An 11,317-nucleotide genomic window follows, 5' to 3' on the forward strand; every position below is an offset into this window, starting at 1 on the left:
TGCCTCGTCAGGATGGGACCGATGGAGCTGGCCGCTGAATGCTGAGAAAGGGCCGAAGCCGTCTCAACATCCTCAACCAGCTCCATCTGCGATCCCCATGAATGCAAGCGCCACGCTGCCTCGACAGACACGGGACCTGATCCACGGGGAGCGCGTGCCTGGCCTGATTCATCGAACAGGCTCAGGCGGGAGCGGAGCGTTCAGAGGGGCATTTGGTCACAGTTAGCACAGACAGTGCCCTCGAGCACTGCCCGTGCATGCTCCACTCCCAAACAAACAACGCAGAGCAAGTGTGTGTCACCCTCGTTTAAATAGCGATTTGTAATTTTCCTTACAAAAACGCATCGCTACCCAGCTGGCATTTTAACGTAGAGTCAGTGTTGAATCAACGTCAGGTGTCAGTGTTGGATAACCGTTGGATTTTGTTTAGATTTTGCAAATCTAATCAACGTTGAAATAGCAACGTCATTCCAACGTCAATCTAATCAACGTTGAAATAGCAACGTCATTCCAACGTCAATCTAATCAACGTTGAAATAGCAACGTCATTCCAACGTCACGTTTCTCAACATAGGTGATTTCGCCAACATTGAATCAATATTGATTTTGGTTTAGATTTTGCAAATCCAATCAACGTTGAAATAGCAACGTCATTCCAACGTCATGTTTTTCAACATAGGTGAATTCGCCAACATTGAATCAATATTGATTTTGGTTTAGATTTTGCAAATCCAATCAACGTTGAAATTTCAACGTCACTATAAAGTCCTGCTTTTCAACAGTTTATTTTGTTAAACTGTTTTCACTAAAGTATTGATCTGTTCAACAATAACACCAAACACCTTGAAATGGATACATAAACACTAAGTTTGCGGACACACAGTCAGCTAGGAAGAAGCCAATTGGTCAAAGCAAGACCAGGAAGAAGATTAATAAAGACATTTCACTGACGTAAGAAACGTGCTTTATTGCATGGCTGCAAGTGTGCCAACATTTCACACAACATCATTTTACACGTGCCGAACTTTAACCTTTAGAAAAACGGCCCAAACATTGGGCAACATTGAACACGGCTGGTTAAATCTTCCCTTCTTGTTACTTCTTTCTGCCACCGCCACCTATCCTCTCTGGTGCATATTTCAAGTATTTGGCCATGTATTCGTCTACTTTTGTTGTAGTTGTATCAAATGAGCTCAAGACAGCGTCTGATGAGGGGGGAAAAAACAGATCATTATTAGCAAACGTTAACCTCTCAAATTAAAATATTTTGCAAATATCAACTTCTGTGGAATTGCCAATGTTTCAAGTATATAAATTAGTATTTATCAATGTGCAAGGTCATTGATAATCATGTGCTTGGGCAAGCAACAAAAGGCAGTTGGTAGTAACCAGTGCTGCTGGTAGAGAAGTTAGTCTAGAGCCCAGAATGGAGTATTATATATAATATTAGAGCATGCTCTGTAGAGTCCTCCAACTAAAATGATTTCTTCATTTCTTATGAATTATTATTCTGCTTACTATATTCAATTATTTAAAACATTGTTACAAAACTACTATGTTAAAGCAAACTCACCACAGATTATCTTGTAGAGACTGGTCTTCATGAACCCGCAACCTTCCCACTTCTTCCTCTGAGGCTCATTATGGCCATCATTTTATTTGTCATAGTTCTGCCATGGTAAAAGAGATTTATATTAGAATATTATATTGCAATCAAGTTCATTATGAAAATGTAGCAGAGAGTGAGTAAGTGGGTGTGTGGGGGGAGTGCATGACAGTATATGACAGGGAACATCACTGTAAACTAATGCAAAAAAGGAACAAAGTTACTTACGCAGCCATTGACTTCTTCACATGGTCTGCAGCATCAACGCCTCCCAACGTCTTCAGATGTTTACTCTGAAAAGAACAAGAAACAAGAAATTAAAAATATAACCAGAAAAAGTGGTCAGTAGAGTCCAGACCTCCACAAAGCAGGCACATGATGAGAACGAGGAGTTTGTAGTGGTCACCATAGTGAACAAGCCAATTGTCATAATGAAACTTTGCCAGCACTTTACAAGATTAATTATTTAAAACTTACCAGTTCTACCAAAAAGACTCAGAAGGATTCTCGAATGACAGAATTTATTTTATGAAAGGATTATACAGACAAAGTAGATGCCCGACAAGCTCCGTCTCAGAGTTCTTTGGCGTAGGCCCCGTCCTCCGTCCGGGTCTGAAAGTTAGCTTGTAGGTCCTGCCTGATGATAGAGGCAGGGGCGGAGCCTACCCCCCCCCGACGAGTGGACGGGAGCCATTCTGGTGGTGGTGGGGAGGATGGGGGAAAACTTTACTACGACACCTGCAGGCAATAAAATGGAACGGTAAGATCAGTCTTTTATATTTGATGTCCGGCTGTGATTGGAAGCGTGGAATTGTAAATTAATGACGTGGCAGAGAAGTCTTTCCGGTAGAACTTTCGCTTACGCTTTCATTTCTACCAAAAAGACTCAGAAGGATTCTCGAATGACAGAATTTATTTTATGAAAGGATTATACAGACAAAGTAGATGCCCGACAAGCTCCGTCTCAGAGTTCTTTGGCGTAGGCCCCGTCCTCCGTCCGGGTCTGAAAGTTAGCTTGTAGGTCCTGCCTGATGATAGAGGCAGGGGCGGAGCCTACCCCCAAAAAGTAAGGAATATGAGATGAATTCCGTACATACCTATAAGGATTCTGAAAAGCATGCAGGAGAATTAGTAAAAATAGGAAAGACAATTTAGACGACTTCTTTATTGCTTATCTAAAGTGAGTATCCGTATGTGAGAGATTGAAATTACGAGATATACTGAGATAAAGATAATTGATTAGAAACTTAAACAAGATCGAGTGTGGGAATGTCACTATATATGTGAACTGAGCTTATCTTTTAAACATGAACAGAAGCCACGTCTGGCCGCGAAACTTGAGGTGGAGATTTTAAACGAAGCCTCGATAGGCTGAGATTTTAAGATGCATACATCCGGGGTTTGAAGATAGAGAGAAAATAAAATATAAATAAGAACAAAATGAAATAGCATATGCATCAGTCCCCGTCTTTCTTAAAATTAGGACCGCAATTGACCTTATATTTATAAATAAGGCTGTCGCACGGCGACTTTTCCTAGTAGCCACGATAGGCCGAGATAACATATTGGGATGATGGCAATTGGGATGATGGCAATCAGGGAAGCTACGATGTGCGTTAATGTAAAAGCCGCGATTGGCCATGAATATTTGACTTTGAAGTACAATCATAAAGCTCGTTCAATAGTGATGCCACGATAGGCTAATGCCTCGATAGGCTGATGCCTCGATAGGCTGATGCCTCGTTAGGCTGAGTTCATGCGTCAGAACCAAGATTAAATGTAATTTGCATTAATGAAATAGGCCACGATTGGCCGTAAAAATGGCTGTGATCGTAGGGTTTCAGAAGTCACGATAGGCTTAGACATATTGCAGCTATCAAAAATGAAAGTCAAGATAGACATAAGCGAGCAGGGATACGAATAACCTTGAAGCGTTAAATATGGTATTTTCATCAAAGCTATTCTACATTAATCAGCTATGGGCTGAGTTGACGTAAAGATCGAAATAAAGCAAGAAAGCCACGATTGACTGCGATGATCATGAAAGCTTGTTCAATAGTGATGCCTCGATAGGCTGATGCCTCGATAGGCTGATGCCTCGATAGGCTGAGTTCATGCATCAGAACCGAGATTAGTCGAAAGCTTCGATAGCATTAATATAATAGGCTACGTTTAGCCATAAAACAATGACAGTGATCATAAAATAGGTTCGTGATTGACCATATATCTATAAATGATGAGGGCTGTTGCCAGGGCGACTTTTCAAGGAGCCACGAGAGGCAGAGATAAGACATTGAGATGATAACATTCAGGAAAGCTACGATTTGCGTTTATGAATGAAGGCCGCGATCAGCATGAAATATTTGGCTTTAGGGTACGATCATGAAAGCTTGTTCAATAGTGATGCCTCGCTAGTCTGATGCCTCTCTAGGCTGAGTACATGCATCAGAACCGAGATTAGTCGGAAGCTTTGATAGCATTAATATAATAGGCTACGTTTAGCCATGAAACAATACCAGTGATCGTAAAATAGGCCCATGATTGACCTTACATTTATAATGATAAAGGCTGAAGCCAGGGCGACTTTTCCGAGGAGCCACGATAGGCAGAGATATGACATTAAGATGATTACAATCAGGAAAGCTACGATATGCGTTTATGAACTAAGGTTGCGATCGACCATGAAATATTTGCCTTTAGAGTACAATCATGAAAGCTCATACAAGTGATGCCTCGATAGGCAGAGTTCATGCGTCGAGAACAAAATTAAGTCGAAAGCTTCGATAGCATTAATGAAATAGGCCACGATTGGCCATAAAAAAAAATGGCAGTAATCATAGAATTTCAGAAGCCGCGATAGGCTTAGAATTATTGCAGCTATCAGAAACTAAAGTCAAGTCAAGTATATTTGTATAGCGCTTTTCACAATACAGATTGTATCAAAGCAGCTTCACAGTATTAAATTAGAATAATACAACTAGGTTTGTTTCTAGAGGAATTTATAGATTGATAAAATTTAATTAAATATCCCCAAAATATCCCCAACTGAGCGAGCCAAAGGCTTGCCAAAGCCAAAGAAAGAAAGCAAGCCAAAGAAAGCCAAAGAAAGAAAGCAAGCAAAAGAAAGTCACGATAGACATAAGCAAGCAGGGATACGAATAACCTTGGAGCGTTGTTATTATGGTATTTTCACAAAGCTTTGCTTCATTAATCAATTATGGGCTGAGTTGACGGTAAAGAACGAGATAAAGAAATTGACTGCGTGTATAACTAAACAGATTTAGCAGCGAAAAGCAGACGTATGATAGATGTATGGATCGTTAACCACCACCACTAGCGAAGAAAATTACCTCGATTATGGGTTGAGAGGGCTTGTTGAGCATTTAGTAGGCTACAATCTGAATATGAAAATAGGAAGAGTAGAGACCACTACGGATGGGAAGTCATAAAAGAAGGGTTAAATGGATTTAACTTTTCTGTAATGTTGCGGTTAAAGCATAAACAACATCTGCAAAGTTACAACGCACAAACTCAAGCATGGAAGACTTAATTTAAAGAGAATGCTTTTTAAGGACTGCAACAACGCTGAGAGGGACTGCGCAGCACTCCCTCTGGATTAGTGGCATCACAAACCCCAAAGTCACATAAATCCAGCTCCCGAAATATGATCTATAGCATATCAAGACAGAATGAGCCAATTAATGACTTGAAGACAACCACATAATTCATCAACCAACCATCCGGAAATGGGGTCTACATTTTGACGCTTCTTGAGTCTCTCCATCCTTGTCCAACTCGGGTTTGAACAAAGCTAAAAGTTTTGAAATGGTCTGTGAGAGGTAATCGAAGCTACAAAACGAGCTGTTGAAACTTCAGCCCTGTGCCGGGAGCAGCAGCCCGACTGCATCCAAAGGGGCAGACAAAAACTATGCGCTTTACTCACCCTCAATGACAATTCCAGCATAGTATATGAAAATATATTTACGACATTCCAAGCCAAACCCCTAACACACCATGGGGACACTGGAGACCCACCACACATTTCGTAATTGTAGACGAGGAAGGAACAACAGGCCGTGATCAGGATGGGAAATAAAGAAATCTGAAAAGAAAAGCGAAACATTATAAACAAATACTGCAGAAATATAAGCTTTTAAGGTGTAGGGAGCCACGCCTTCAGTGATATACAGTCTATCTGGATTGAGCAGAGCGACTAATTTACATGATCACTGTTAGAGGAGGGCAGGATGATGGATAAGGGTTGCTGAAGGGCAGAGCCACCTGAAGACTAAAGTGCGTAGCTATAGCAATGCAGTTTTTCAGGAATGTGCTCACGCGACCTTAATCATGAAATTGGAGACTACTGATTGCCAGATAAACGTCTCAAGAATAGCATGATCATCTAACAAGATCTGCCTTAGTGATGGAACCTAGCTTCGTTAGCACATACAACATAAGTTTTGCCACCACTTCGAACCCAAAAGGATGTTAGCAGCCGCTATAGGATAATTTCTGTGAAGCGTGATTTTTTTTTTTTTTTTTTTTTTGTAAAGTTATAATTTAACGGTATTAATTGCTGTTGTTTTATGTTTGAAAAATAGATAGTTATATTACAGAAAACGAGCTGAGATATAGGCCTACGTAAAATATATGCCCCCTTTGATCGGTCGAAGTCTGTATAAATCGAGATCTTCCCGGCGGTCGGGAAGTGAATGACAAAAACATCTCCGTAAATGCCGAAACAATAACGAATTCAGAGAAGGGCGTAAAACAAGTTGAATAGGTAGGCTACTGCTCTTTTAAGATGGAAGGCACTCTCACAATGGTGAGTGAGCAGATGAGGAGCGCGAGCTGTAATATATGGCATAACATATAAAGCCGATTTAATATCTTAGTTGCACTTATTTTGTTTTAATTCTATTCAGTAACCCAGTTGTTAGTTTTTTGCAACTGCCCATGAGTGCGTGGGATCGACAACTCTGAAAATAGATTACCACTGCGCTGTGGGATATCAGTTACGTGAATCTTAGTATACACTTGCTACAATCATTTCAGCGAGCTATCCGGCCCCGTTTAAAAAGCGTTACAATGTTGCGTTGCAGACTGCAGTATGTATCGGCAGTTTTTTGTTGTTTTTTTAAACAGTAGAGTAGCAAGTTAATATACTTACCTGAATTAAGTTTATTCATAGTAAAAAAGGGACATGTAAGCAGTGGCCGCTGGAAACGCGTACCTACGTAAAAGCCTTGAAAGTGGAACTTGAACTTGAAAGAAACGCTGTATGGAGATCGACTCTCATGAGATTTAAAGCTGCCACAGTCACACGCTTGTTTCTTACACGAGTGTGTCGCACTCGTGCATCGCGAAAGTTGCTGAGATCAAATCGACGATGTGTTTTTTGTTGTTATGTTTGGAATCGAAACGCGAGTAAGTGAACGCAGGCGTCTGTTTCTGCGAACTGAAAGGAAGCGTAAATGGCAGCTAAAACTTTACTACGACACCTGCAGGCAATAAAATGGAACGGTAAGATCAGTCTTTTATATTTGATGTCCGGCTGTGATTGGAAGCGTGGAATTGTAAATTAATGACGTGGCAGAGAAGTCTTTCCGGTAGAACTTTCGCTTACGCTTTCATTTCTGCTCCCTCATTCTTGTCCTCCAAGCGATTCTCTAAAGCTTCAAGCTCTTCTTCAGTGTTTGCCGGCTTCACTTCATAACTTGTTCCAGCAGATGAGGTGGCAACGTGAATTGTATCCTTGATTTTGACAAGGAGCTTAAGAACTCTCTTCTGGAATTCTAGCCAAAAAAAGAAGTGATTGATTATTATTTTTATAATGTATTGAGTACGCTCTACACCACAAAATCCAAGTTTTTTCATTTGCCCAATAAAAATGCACTGCAAAAACTCAAAATATTAACAAGAATATTTATGATATTTCTAGTCAAATCAAATGTCTATTTTCTATTCAAAAAAAACCTCATACACTTAAAATAAGACACCTAAAAAATAACTTGTATTTAGACAATTTTCACTAGAAAATTGTCACTAGACTCCACCAATGCGTGTAATTGTGCATTTTGTCGTCTCTTTTTTTTGTGATACATCTGGGAGTGTAAAATATAAAAACTAAATATTTTTAAGCCTAAATTTTTTATAAAGAAAATCATTCAATTTGAAAATAAGTCATAAAAACATTCAATCAAATGAGGGCTGTGCTCATCATTTTTTAAATAATATCTTCCACATCAACTTGTATTTAAATTTTACAAAAATGTAAATGATTTTTGTTTTAAGGGTTAAATTACTTTCAGATTCAAATAGATGGTTGGGTTAGGTATGGGGACAACTCACCGTTGAAGGAGACTTTCAAGTCGTGTTCTTCCAAATCTCTGGAAAAGAGAAGGAAGAAGAATTTGAAATCTCAACCTTATTTTTAAAGTTTGTGGATGGAAAGTGTGTCAATGTGCCGCGTTCGACCAACAGAGACATCCATAGCGCGCACACACTCCCTAGCACACAACGGCGGTTCGCGGTTAAACTAGTCTGCACGCACGCACGCGCACACACACACACACACACACAGATAACGGCGGTTAGCTAGCACACAACGGCGGTTCGCGGTTAAACTAGTCTCTGCCCATACACACAATATTAATTAACACAATACGTATTAATATACGGCCCAGAGTCAGGCACACACAAATTTATTTAGGAATTTTCTAGTTATAAAATGTGACTTCAAAACAATTGCTTACCGTTTGAGCTGTTACCCCCAAATTCACTCCGAACCGGTCCAGGTCAGAATCTGCCTGACGATGACGACACAGACCCACTTCGCGCATGCGCAATCGGGTGTTGTCTGGAACCGTCAGAGCCAATAGAATCACATTTGTGTGATGGACAACCGCCGTCCTCCAATCAAGCTCTTGTATTGAACGATATTCCATTTCAAAATGATCAATCAGACTGGAGTTGCTCTCAAAGTACGCTGGGAGATGTAGAAAGCGTCTCAATTATCTATTGGCTGATGTGTATTTATTTTTATTTTATTTATTTTTTTATTCCTTATGAAAACGTGAATTGTATCTTAATGATTTTTGTATTACAAGATCAATTTCTTTTTTCGGCAAATTGTAACAAATGTGTTATGCAATAAAAAAAAAAAGAAAAAAAAGAAAGAAAAAAAAAGATGTAACATTAGAAAGCGCTTTTATCACGACTCAACAAACGTTTAATTCAGAGTTGATCTTTCAACGTTGTATCATTATTCATGTATCAACACTTTTTCAACAGTTAATTGATCAGCATTGTTTGGATGTTGGAACGTTATATTTCTACTGATATATTTCAACAAAATGTTTAAAAGTCATGGTTGTAAAAAATAATGTTGATGTGACGTACAACTCAAAAATTTATTTTTATTTATATGTTAAATCCGTAGTGAGTTAACAACTCCACTTCAACTATTTAGTGTTCAACGTTGTTTTGACGTTGAATTAATGTTACTTAACAAACGTTTAATTCAGAGTTGATCTTTCAACGTTGTATCATTATTCATGCATCAACACTTTTCCAACAGTTAATTGATCAGCATTGTTTGGATGTTGGAACAACGTTATTTTTCTACTGATATATTTCAACAAAATGTTTAAAAGTCATGGTTGTAAAAATAATGTTGATTTGACGTACAACTCAAATTTTATTTATATTTCTATGTTGAATCCATAGTGAGTTAACAACACCATTTCAACCATTTGGTGTTCAACGTTGTTTTGACGTTGAATTAATGTTTTTTCATAAACTGACATTATTTCAACCACATTTAAACGTTTAAGGTCAGTCGAATGCCAGCTGGGTATGCTTTAGAAGGCCTTCATTAACCCCCTGGAGCTGTATGGATTACTTTTATGATGGATGTTTTTTGGGTTATTATTCACTCCCATTATAAAGCTTAGAAGAGCCAAGATAGTTATTTTTATATATAACTCCGATTGTGTTTGGCTGAAAGAAGAAAGTCATATACACCTAGGATGGCTTGAGGGTGAATAAGTTATGGGATCATTTTAATTTTGGGGTGAACTAACCCTTTAATGAATCCTAATAATTTATTTATTTAAAAATAAACAGTACTCAAAATATAAAACCTCAGGCAATTAACCCTTGTATGGTGTTCGGGTCTGTTGGACCCGTTTTCATTTTTTATCAAAAGAAAAATTATACAATTAATTATTTTTTCAAACTGAGACTCATTGGCCTTGGCTCATTTTCTGTGAGGAATATATATCAGAACACATTTTCAATGAAAACACACTGTACACCCCCCCTACACATTTATATTACACACAGGATGTTCGGGTCCACTGGACCCGGGGCTAATAAAAGTGTGGAAATTGAAGGTCCTGTGTACCTTTACTCTGTCCTCCTCCTGTCAGGGCCTGCTGTTAGTGTGTGTATGTTCTTGTATATGGTTTATGAGGACACAAATGTGTATAATGACATGGGTATTACAACGTAAACATGGTTTATGACGACATCTGTGTCCTCATACTAAAACATACTAAATGGTGTTTTTTGAAATTCAAAAATGCCAAAAGTTATCTGTGATTGGTAGGTTTAGTGGTAGGGTTAGTGTAGGGGGATAGATTATACAGTTTGTACATTAGAAAAACCATTATGCCTATGGAGAGTGACCGTACACCACATATCCAAGTGAGTGTGTGTGTGTGTGCGTGTGCGTGTGTGTGTGGGGGGGTGGGGGGGTGGGGGGGGTGTTTTCTGTGTGTGTGTTGTGGGTGTGTTGTGGGTGTGTGTATGTGTGTGCATGAGTGTGTGTGTGCGTGTGTGTAAGAGAGAGATTGTGTGTAAGTGTGAAAGAGTGCAAGAGTGAGTTTTGTGTTTCTACTCCTGCCATTCCCACACGAGGTTGCAATTCTTAAATGTGATCTAACAAAGGTAAAGAGAAAATATTAACCATATATGATGTTTATATTGCTTGTAATTGGGATGAAGTAAGCATCTGTTGAGTATTTTAACATAACATTTTTGATTGTGTTGAATTAAAAACCCAAAAATGCAGCGGGTCCACCAGACCCACGAACACTGGCTGAGTAACAAAAATATGAACACCACACAAGGGTTAAAAAAATCGGTAACACTTTATAATAATGGTCCGTCATTAATAAGTAACTATGCAGGAAGTAATGAAGGACTAATGAGTAGTTCTGCATTAACACTTCAGCTACTACTATTAACTAATTAAGAAACAAGCTTAACTAATCAGTAAGTAATATAAAATTTAGGAGATTATTCCTTATTAGGTAATCAATAATTACTTAATGAGATTAGCTTCATTAATAACTATTAACTAACTGACAAATTATAAAGAACATTATCGTGTGTCTGAGACGTAACCAGTCATCATTTTTACTATGAAAATAGTCATGAAATATCATTATTTACTCAAGTGTTACCTAGTCACTATGCAGGAACTACTAGTGATCTGGACCATTATTTTAAACTGAAAATTTTCACTTTAAAATAATGGTCCAGATCACAAGTAGTCCTTGACGAGGGACTAGGTAACACTTGAATAAGTAGTGATGAATTTTATGACCACGTTGGAGGTAAAAAAAAAGATAATTGCTAACGTCTCAGACACGATAATGTTGTGATTAGTAATTAATTAGTAATTCTTTTTAAGTTGTCATAATT

General features: G+C 38.5%; 1 long non-coding RNA gene across 1 annotated transcript; it reads right to left on the reverse strand.

Annotated features, from left to right (window-relative positions):
• Nucleotides 1–354: 354 nt before the first annotated feature.
• LOC311089825 lies at nucleotides 355–1,990 on the reverse strand. Its single transcript, XR_014607761.1, has 3 exons — nucleotides 1,835–1,990; nucleotides 1,574–1,670; nucleotides 355–1,205 (listed from the first exon to the last, which is right to left on the reverse strand). It is a non-coding gene; the product is annotated as an uncharacterized lncRNA (long non-coding RNA).
• Nucleotides 1,991–11,317: the final 9,327 nt, after the last annotated feature.

This window comes from Abramis brama, assembly GCF_963993115.1.
Source record: "Abramis brama genome assembly, chromosome: 9".
Taxonomy (NCBI): domain Eukaryota; kingdom Metazoa; phylum Chordata; class Actinopteri; order Cypriniformes; family Leuciscidae; genus Abramis; species Abramis brama.